This window comes from Cupressus sempervirens, chromosome 3, assembly GCF_028749045.1.
Source record: "Cupressus sempervirens isolate cs-2001-9-10 chromosome 3, ASM2874904v1, whole genome shotgun sequence".
In the NCBI taxonomy this organism is placed as follows: Eukaryota; Viridiplantae; Streptophyta; class Pinopsida; order Cupressales; family Cupressaceae; genus Cupressus; species Cupressus sempervirens.
In genome coordinates, this window is record NC_143120.1 from 655,644,632 (window position 1) to 655,655,273 (window position 10,642).

Here is a 10,642-nt window from a genome sequence, read left to right on the forward strand (position 1 = left end):
TCTGACTAGAACAATTTAGGAGCATTGCTTACATAAAAATTGGGTGTACTAAAAATGCAGATTTTCAAACCTCTATTTTGTGTAGATGAAAAGAAAGGGGCAAATAGTTTTTAAAAGAACTGTTGCATGTTACAAATATCTAGACAGATTTTTGCCATGCCTTGTTCTATGCAACCAAAAACCATGGCAACCCCGCATGCAAATAACACGTTTATTTGTGGAGAAAACACCAAATGGAAATGGAAAATGTCACTTGGAAATTGCCCAAAACATGCATGTACACTCTTAATTTCTCTTAAATTTGTTGTGGAAATAATGAAAAGACTATGGGTAAAAAAGAAGACAGCCAATGGGAAAATCAGAATTAAACTAAACAAATTTCTTTTAATACAAAATATTACTAGAACCATAGTATAAAAGGAACTTATTTGCATTTGCACGCATACCTAGATAGCAACTAATAGGAAAGAGCATATCAAAAACATTAATCTTAGGAACTAAAAATGTTAATAATTAGATCAATTGTGCAACTTTATAGATACCAATAACTCATCATTATTGTACATAAGTATTTAAATTCATTTTACAATTTTTTATTTTTAAAATGAACAAATTAAAAAAAATACTAAATCAATTTCATAGTTCGCTTTAAACTAACCCGTGTTTTTAAATTTTTGTGCATATAATGATTTTCCTATATATCTCTTTACTACCAATAAATTAAACATTATAGCAAAACATGTGGTAAAATCTGAAAATTAACTATAATACCTACCCATTTCTAGTAAGACACGCGTTTGAGAATTTGTTGCGTGCAAAGATGAAAATTTTCGTCGAACTTCACAAGATGAAAACAACTTTGAAAAGTATTGCCGTGTCCAATGGGCGAAGAATCGAATTGAAACGCCGTGTTGACTGGGAATGGAAGTCAAGATGCGGCCGGAGCCCAATTTTTCCATCTCCTTGCTCCTTCCAAGTTTCTGCACAGTCATTTGCAGGAATATGTCCATTGGAAATGAAACACAATTATGCCATTGAAAACTTGGTGTTTATGCTACATGAGCTGCGGTGCGGAGGCCATGACAAAGTTTGTATATTCGATCCTCCTCTTCTTCCTCTTCTTAGAGTTGCCTCTCTGCAACAGTGTGCTCATAAAAAACCCAGAGGTAGAAGAAGACGACATAAGGTGCCTGAACGAGAGTAAAGCTCAATTGACTGATCCAAATCAGTCTCTCTTCACGCGGCGGTTTGGAAACAGCAGCCAAGGCTTTATTTGTAACTTTGTGGGAGTTGGGTGCTGGCATAACGATGACGGCAAAGTGATGAGCGTTAAGCTCCCTTCGATGGAGCTCTCGGGACTATTCCCCAGCGGCCTGAAGTACTGCGGGACTATGACTTTTTTGGATCTCTCAGGCAATAGACTTTCTGGCCCAATCCCAAAAGATCTCTGCAAATGGCTTCCCTGTCTTCTGCAAATTGATCTTTCATCAAACCAGTTTACCGGATCGATCCCCCCCGAGCTCGCTAATTGTACATATCTGAATGTTCTCCACCTCAATGACAACCAGCTTAGCGGCTCGATACCGTGGGAATTCAGGCGCCTGGAGAGGCTCAATGACTTCAATTTTGCAAATAATATGCTTACAGGCACTATACCCTCTAAGTGGGTCTCTAACAGCACCGACCTTTTTGTGGGTAACCCTGGATTGTGTGGAAAGCCCTTCAACAGGGAATGCGATCTTGAAGGATTGCCGAAATCAGTGAATCCAGTGGTTGTTGCTGCCTTTGTGCTTTACGGGATCGTCATTATTACCTGGAGCACTGTCGGTATTCGCTGCTGGATTTCAAGACGAGCTTCTCGAGGATCGCTGCTGCCGCCCTTTAAGCAGTCCACTGATCATCTGAGAACTCGGAGATCCAAAAAAGTTCGTATGTTTGAGAAGCCCATACAAAAGATGAGATTGGGTGACATTCTGGATGCCACCCACAACTTCAGCGAAAACAACATCATATGGAGTGACAGGACCGGCGTATTTTACAAGGCTGAGCTACCCGACGGATCTCTGCTGACAGTGAAGAGGCTAAGGACATGCGAGCAGAGTGAGAAGGAGTTCAAGTGGGAGATGAATACGTTGGGCCATCTCAGGCACCGTAATCTGCTCCCGCTTTTGGGTTACTGCAGTACGGGCGAGCAAGAGAGGCTGCTCGTCTACAAATACATGGCCAGAGGAACTCTTCTCAATTGCTTCCACGGCCTCCACAGAGACCAGAATGAGTTGGACTCGCCCACCAAACTCAGGATTTGTGTGGGAATTTCGAGAGGACTTGCGTGGCTTCATCACAATTGCAACCCTCGTGTCGTCCATCGCAATATGAGTTCAGGAGTTATTTATTTGGATGAAGGCTACGAGCCCCGCGTTAGCGGATTCGGATTAGCGAGATTCACCGACGATGACGGCGAGATTCGCGTTAGCATTTCTCCCGAGCAGAATCTGCAGGAACCGGAATTCCAGTACGATGCGCTCGAACAGGGGAGGAATATTCCGTCTTCTTTGGCCACATTGAAAGGAGACGTGTACAGCTTTGGAGTAGTTTTGTTGGAAGTCGTAACTGGTTTAAAGCCTGAGGACGTACTCATGGAAAAGGAAAGTGGGCAGGAATTAACGCTGACCGAGTGGATACGTGGCAACAACATGCAGGCAGTGGAGAAACATGTGGTAGAGAAGTGTTTATCTTCGGAGGAGGAAAAATCAATGGTGGAGGGGATAATGGAGATTGGTTTTAGGTGCGTGAGACATAACCCTCAACAAAGGCCTTCCATGTATCAAGCGTACCAGTGTTTGAATAACTTGGGTCACAAGTATGGAGTTTGGGACAATGAAGAGGAAATACCACTTCGGTTTAAATACGATTGACGGTCGCGTGGAAGCCCTCGAATCATCCAAAACATTTGTATGTAACAAAGCTCCATCATCCAAATATTCACATCTTCCTTGTTTCAGGCACTGGGTTTTTTTTACCTAGGTTATTAAAAAAAAATATTAGCATCAATTATATCCATTAAAATTGTAATTAGATATTTGTTGCTAGAAATGTGAACAACATTTCTCATTTCCATGTATGAAACAAGTTTCTCCTTTGTTGACAATCATTGTTCACACGTCATTCAAATTTAGGAGAGTGTGGGAGTTCCACTTTTCTAAAATTTAAAGTTAATTTAATTATTGATATTGTAATAAACAAGAGATGCAATATGTTAAAGTTCATTCAATAGAGTAAGAAGAGAAGACGATAATGTGGAAGTAGATATGATGATAGTGTGAGATTGGGAGATTGAAGATATGAAGATAGAGTGGGAGAGGAAGAGGGAGATAAATAAATGGAAATGTACAGATGAAGAGGAAAGAGTGAGAATGAACAAGGGAGAATATTATATCTGACCATCAAGTCATCTTGAATGTCATCTAACATGAGTATCAAAGTATCTCTCGAACCAAAATATAACAAGGTACAAAATGCAAACACAAGAGGCACTACACTCCCTCCCTCCCTCCCTCCCTCCTTTCTTATCCCTCTGTCTTTCTCTCCCATTCTCTTACTCCCTCTCTTTTCCTATTCCCCCTCCTATCCCTCCCTATTTCTCTCCTATACCCTCCCTCCATCTCTCATCCTAGTCTACTTATCTTATCCCCTCTCTCTCCCATCCCTTCTTATGCTTGCCCCTTTCTCTCTTTCTCTCTCTCCCTCTCTCAATCCCCTCTTCTTACTCGCACTATAACATGGACACACTTCTTAATACATTGGAATTCACCAAGCACATGGCTTGGATTTTCCTTGAAGATCCAACCTAAAGGCTTGGTGGACTCAAACATGTCTAAGACGTGTTTCTCAATACACATACAAAAAATGTATAACTTTTTGTGTGTGCTCTCCATTAGGTTTCCTTATGGTTGAACATTGATAAGAGTAAGTTACATGATACTATAGATCTCTGTGCTATCTAGTTTTGAATTTAGATTATTTTAAGCCTTTGAACTATAATTTCTTTTTAATGTATGTCCATTTTTTGTCTAAAATAAACATGTAGTCCCTGGGGATTAGATTTTTGCTCATTCATTAAATTTTCTAACAAGTTAGTTGTTTAGAAATTAGACTTCGTTCTACACTGTAATAAGATAATATTTTGACTTTTTATTACATTTCAACTACTTTAGTGGGGAGCACACAAATATTGTACATTTTCGAGATGTGTCCACTTACAACATTTGTGCAAAATTAGTAGAAAAATTCAGGATAAACTATGTGGTGTTAGGTAACTTCTAACTAGAACGATTAAAGAATATTTTTATTTTTTTAAAAGTTAGAATTTTAGAGCGAGCAAACTTGAAATAATGTTATGTTTTTACTGAAAAAATAGTACCAAATTGCATGCCCCCTCATTTTGAAGGCCTTAAGCTCCACCATTTAGCAAAAAAGTTAGTAGTTTAGAAAATAGATTTGAAGGACTACAACATTTTTTTTTGTTGTATCTTAAAATTTTGAGTCTAACCATCTTCAATTTCTTGTCGAAGTTTAGATATTGTTGATTTCAGGCAAAAAAAAAAGTGACATCTTCAACCCTGCTTTTGGTTTCACATCTCTGTGCACTTGCCCAACAACATATACATATTATTTTTAAAAAATTAATATAATATTATGAAAACAACCTTTTACCAATCAAGAATAAAAATGAAATTATTTAAGATGAATAAATTTATTTTAGGGAAATTTCATGAAGCCATGATATTATTATCACAATTTAATTAAAACTATCACATCCTATCTTACACTACTTTCTAGCAATTGGAAACTAAATTTGATTCCCAAACAACTATGTGAAAGCAATGTATCTCTAAATGTCTGAGGCCCATAGAAAATCATGCAACAGCTTCTTTAGCTCATTGTTTGATGATTTGCATAGTGCCCAGTAGGAGGAATAATGAACATGTTTTCGCAAGTGCCTTTGAACATATTAGAAACTTTCCTGCTAGAGAAAGCGGCTTGGGAAACTATTATTGCAATTTGGTCTCAATCTTGGAAACAACTACACTCCAAAGCTTGGGTGTAGAACCATGAAAAGAAAATGGGATCCCAAGAAAGAAAAAAACCTAGTCACAATGAATGCACTTCCAGACATACTGAAGAATCTAAAATGGATCTGGAAGAAATGATTGAAAATCGTCCAATTGAGGTTCCTCTCCCAAGCATTTAGAAACGCTATGTTCACAATTTTTTTGACATTGCTCACCTAAGTGTGGAGGATTTCACTTTGTAAATTATTGGATTCCCCACTTCTTTGTGGGTCCCCATCTGGATGGGCTCTTGCTGGTAACACTCCTTCAACACCTTTAGGTTGGTTCGATTGTGGTGGAAGGATGATCCACGATAATCAGAACCCACTAAAGGTTGGGGAAAGAAGGATGATCCATAACCTCCTTCTCCTTCTACTATTATGTCTGCATAGGGTGATTTATCTTTGGGTTACACTCATGTTTTTATTTGGTCGTTTGTGTTTCTTTGTGGCGCCTATGTGTTTCTCTATTCTCTAGGTTGTAGGCAAGCTCTGATGAGTGAGTTTAATTCCTCACTCATATTTTTTATATTTTTTAAAAACTTGTGTTTATACTTTAATATAAATGATTATGGCATTTAATAATAAAATATTTTTTAAAAAAAAACTCTTTCAAATTCATCTCTGCTCATTCGTATTCTTAAATAATTAAGAAATTAAATATTATATTATGGATTAAAGAAATGAGATCTACTTTACCTTATTTAAATATTGAAAATAAATTGATTTCAATCTAAAAATGTCTATCTTCAACATTTTGTGAATTGAAATTGAAGGCAAAGAGATTTAATGTGATAGTAGATTTATTGAAAGACTAAAATAAATATTATATTTTAAAGAGAAAAACTTATTAATGATAATAATAAATGAAAAAATCTTTAGATAAAGAGGAAGAGTTATAACCCATGTTCCAATTTAGTAGACAATGTACATATTGTTAAGAAAAGGCTTATTAATTCAACATCTTGTGAGTCTATAGGTGCTTAATTCTTAGAAAAAAATATTAATAATTAGATCAATTGTGCAACTTTATAGATACCAATAACTCATCATTATTAAGACTTTTGTACATAAGTATTTAAATTAATTTTAATTCTTTTATTTTTAAAATGAACAAATAATAGAAGAATACCGAATCAATTTCATAGTTAGCTTTAAACTAACCCTTTATTTTTAATCTTTGTGCATATTATGATTTTCCTATATATCTCTTTACTACAAATAAATTAAACAATATAGCAAAACATTTGTTAAATCAGAAAATTAACTATCATACCTACCCATTTGTAGTAAGACACGCGTTTGAGAATATGATGCATGCAAAAGATGAAAATTTCGTGGAACTTCACAAGATGGAAACAAATTTGAAAAGTAGTGCCGTGTTGAATGGGCGAAAAATCGAATTGCAACGCCGTGTTGACTGAGAATGGAAGTCAAGATGCTGCCCAAATTTTCCAAACTTCTACAGAGTCATTTGCAGGAATAAATCCATTGGAAATGAAGCACAACTATGCCATTGAAAACTTGGTGTTTATGCTACATGAGCTGCGCTGTGGAGGCCATGACAAAGTTTGTATATTTTATCCTCCTCTTCTTCCTCTTCTTTGAGTTGCCTCTCCGCAACAATGCGCTCCTAAGAAGGCCAGAGTTTCAAGAAGACGACATAAGGTGTCTCAACGAGAGTAAAGCTCAATTGACTGATCCAAATCAGTCTCTCTTCACGTGGCGATTCGGAAACAGCAGCCAAGGCTTTATCTGTAACTTTGTGGGAGTTCAGTGCTGGCATAAGGATGGCGGCAAAGTGTTGAGCGTTAAGCTCCCTTCAATGGAGCTCTCAGGGCATTTCCCGAGCGGCCTGAAGTACTGCGGGAGTATGACAAACTTGAACCTCTCAGGCAATAGTCTTTCTGGCCCAATCCCCAAAGATCTCTGCAAATGGCTTCCCTTTCTTGTGATAATTGATCTTTCATCAAACCAGTTTACCGGATCGATTCCCCCCGAGCTCGCTAATTGTACATATCTGAATGTTCTCCACCTCAATGACAACCAACTTAGCGGTTCGATACCATGGGAATTGACGCGTGTGGAGCGGCTCAACGACTTCAATTTTGCAAACAATGAGCTTACTGGCCCAATACCCGCTATGTGGGCCTCTAATAACTTCGACCTCTTCGCGGGTAACCATGGGTTATGTTCGAAACCCATGAGCAGGAGATGCGGAGGAGCGACTTCAGTGAATCCGGTGGTTGTCGCTGCGTTTGCGCTTTACGGCATCGTGGTTCTTACGTGGAGCGTTCTCTGCATTCGCTGGTGGATTTCAAGGCAAGCATCTCGAGGATCGTCTCTTCCGTCATTTAGTCAGCAGCCCCTCGATCATGTCAAAATTCGGAGGTCCAAAAAAGTTTGTATGTTCGAGAAGCCCATAAAGAAGATGCGAGTGGGTGACCTTGCGGATGCCACTAACAACTTCGGCGAAGGCAACATCATATGGAGTGACAGCACAGGTGTGTTTTACAAGGCTGAGCTGCCCGACGGCTCTCTGCTGACGGTGAAGAGGCTGAGGACATGCGGGCAGAGTGAAAAGGAGTTCAAGTGGGAGATGCAGACCCTGGGGCATCTCAGGCACCGCAATTTGCTCCCGCTTCTCGGTTACTGCATTGCCGAGGACCAGGAAAGACTGCTGGTCTACAAATACATGGCCAGAGGAACTCTCCTCAATTGTTTCCATGGCCTCCACAGAGACCAGAATGAGGTGGACTGGCCCACCAAGCTTAGGATTTGCATCGGCGTTTCAAGGGGACTGGCGTGGCTTCATCACATCTGCAATCCTCATATAATACACCGGAATATATGCTCCGCAGTTATTTATATGGACAATGATTATGAGCCCCGGATCAGCGGGTTCGGATTAGCGAGATTCAGCGGCGATGAAGGCGAGATTTGCATTAGCGTATCTTCTGAGCAGAGTCTGGAGAACGAATTCCAGTATGCTGCGCCGGAACAGTTGAGGAGTATTCCGTCTTCTTTGGCCACGTTGAAAGGTGATGTGTACAGCTTTGGAGTCGTTGTGCTCGAAGTTTTGACGGGACTGACGCCCGAGGATGTGCTGATGGAAAAGGAAAGCGGGAAGGAGTTGACGCTGATCGAGTGGTTACGATTGAACAGCGAGGAGGCAGAGAGGGCGGTAGGGAAATATGTGGAAGAGAGCTATTTGTTGTCGGAGGAAGAGAAATCGATGGTTGCGGAGGTGATGGAGTTAGGTTTAAGGTGTGTGAGATGTAATCCGGAGGAAAGGCCTTCGATGTACCAGGAATACGAATCTTTGACTAAGATCGGTGACAAATATGGAGTGCGGGATCACGAGCGGACGACTTAAACATCACACACCAAGTTTAATTCCTAGACTAAAAGTGTTAAATAACGAGGAGGAAATGCCGGTTGAGTGGGAGCTCAGTTGAAGTACAATTGATCGAACACAAAAGGAAAAAAAGTGTTAAATAGAGGACTGGTGAAGTTGAATGCCTCACAAAGAGCCCACCAGGGATCAAGTCTCGCTGAGTGCAAGACTCGAAGACATCATAAGGGATGAGGTCGGGATCGTGCCCTAGGAGAATTTGACGTGGATGCTCCTTAGTCCTTAGCTCTTAGCCGAAGAAGTTTCAGGCATGCATGGGCCCGTATCAGGATTTAAAACTTCTTTGTGGATGACCTCCATCAAATAATAATAATAATAATGGTGCATTAAATTGTGCCCATTTATGTGAGATTCTCTCCAACATATTTGTACTATTTTCTACCCTACAGTTTATGTAATGGCTTCCCCTAACCCCCTTTTGAAGGGTATATTTGTTGTGAAATTAATGATATTCAAAGTGATCTAGAGGCAACATTTTCTTTTCTATTATCTACATTTTATTGTTGAAATCTATAAGCTATTAATATGTTATTCTTATTCTAATAGTATAATATTTTATAATCAATATTTTAACTTAGGTGAAACGAGTTAGTTGTCATTCATATCCCAATGACTGCCACGTTCTAGCACTACATATCTTCCCAATTATTGCTCATAAAAAATCCCAAAAATGATAGTACATGCACTAATAGTTGATCGCTTTTTAGCTTTCTTGGTTTTTGATTGGTCCATTTGTACAGAAAGTACTATAAATTTTTGGTGAGCAGCTCTTGGGGGGTGAATATATTAGGTTTCGGGCGAACATTTTAAAATGGCACTTTCAGACCACCTAGCACTCTACGGGTTCTATAGAGAGGACTGTAAATGTGAGAAAGTCAAAAGGTTAGCTTTAAGCTCTTCACTCACCTACGAAGGTTTACCAAAAACATCAGCAACGACAAATTTTGACATGATACAGATTAGGAACTGTAGGTGCATGAAATTAGCCTAGCCAACTACTAACTCCTCTACTCTACTTATAGTTAATCTTTTTCAAATGATGAATCACTTTGAATAAAACCTCATTATACAATTAAGTCGAGAAAAACTTTTATCTACGATCTATAAATTTTTCTTCTAAAAAAATATAGTGTAAAATTATTAATAAAAAATATACTTGTTTAAATTATTTTTTATGTACTATCATATAATAATATCAAGTTAAAAGGTACAGGTAGAGATGATCTATATTATATTATTGGAGGGCAACTTTGTATCGTATTTGTTGCTGAACAATCAACTTTAGTGAAAGTCTAAAGTCTTAGTTTTTAGTCGAATATTTTATAATTTTTTTAAAAGTATATGATAATCTTGTCTATTTTTTTATGCATCAAATATATGTTCATTATGGAATTATTATTTTTTAACCTTCTTTTTCAACATCATTTACACATAAACATAAAAGCAATCACAAAATGGAACATAACTCTCCAAACACTTGATTATCACCTTAGACTCTATTATCATGATAACATTAATAAAAAAGTAACACAAATATTTGAATGAAGAGAAGCTAATACTGAGGCAACAAAATAGACACCATGACCACCCCTCCACCCCCCTCTCTCTCACACACACACAAATTTCAATTGACACCTTAGATTAGGGATGCTCCACTATATTATTATGCTCATATATATATATAAGCTACTTGTACATGGAAGTTGAACTCAATGGTGGATGTCATACACCTCACACACAATGACATCACTTTCTAGCCAAAAGTATAATAAGACATATTATGTTCTCATTTGTCAATCACTTTAGGAGTTACAATATAAGAGAAATATTTCTAATATATACTATATTTAATTATTTTATATAAATTACAGTTTTTGTTATACCAAAAGACTGACACGTGAATGTTCAATATAACTACAAGACTTTTAGAATCCACAAGATGCAGTTAGTCCCTTGTTACAAATCTCGAGGAGAGAGTTAACCATTTTTTCAATAAACTTACCCTTAAAACTATTCAAGGGGATGCAAACTTGTGATCAAGTTCTAATACCACTTGTTACAAGTGTGGTTGTCATTGTACCAAAAGATTGACCCGTCAATGCTTGATACAACCGCTA

At 38.1% G+C, this 10,642-nt stretch overlaps 2 pseudogenes across 2 annotated transcripts; both read left to right on the top strand.

Annotated features, from left to right (window-relative positions):
- The first annotated feature begins 664 nt into the window (after nt 1-664).
- Nucleotides 665-3,148, top strand: LOC149568401 (putative inactive receptor kinase At1g27190 pseudogene; annotated as a pseudogene). Its single transcript, XR_016362554.1, has one exon. The product of XR_016362554.1 is annotated as a putative inactive receptor kinase At1g27190 pseudogene (transcript).
- A 3,453-nt stretch (nt 3,149-6,601) lies between these two features.
- LOC149568402 (putative inactive receptor kinase At1g27190 pseudogene) lies at nt 6,602-9,009 on the top strand (annotated as a pseudogene). The gene has a single exon (XR_016362555.1). The product of XR_016362555.1 is annotated as a putative inactive receptor kinase At1g27190 pseudogene (transcript).
- Nucleotides 9,010-10,642: the final 1,633 nt, after the last annotated feature.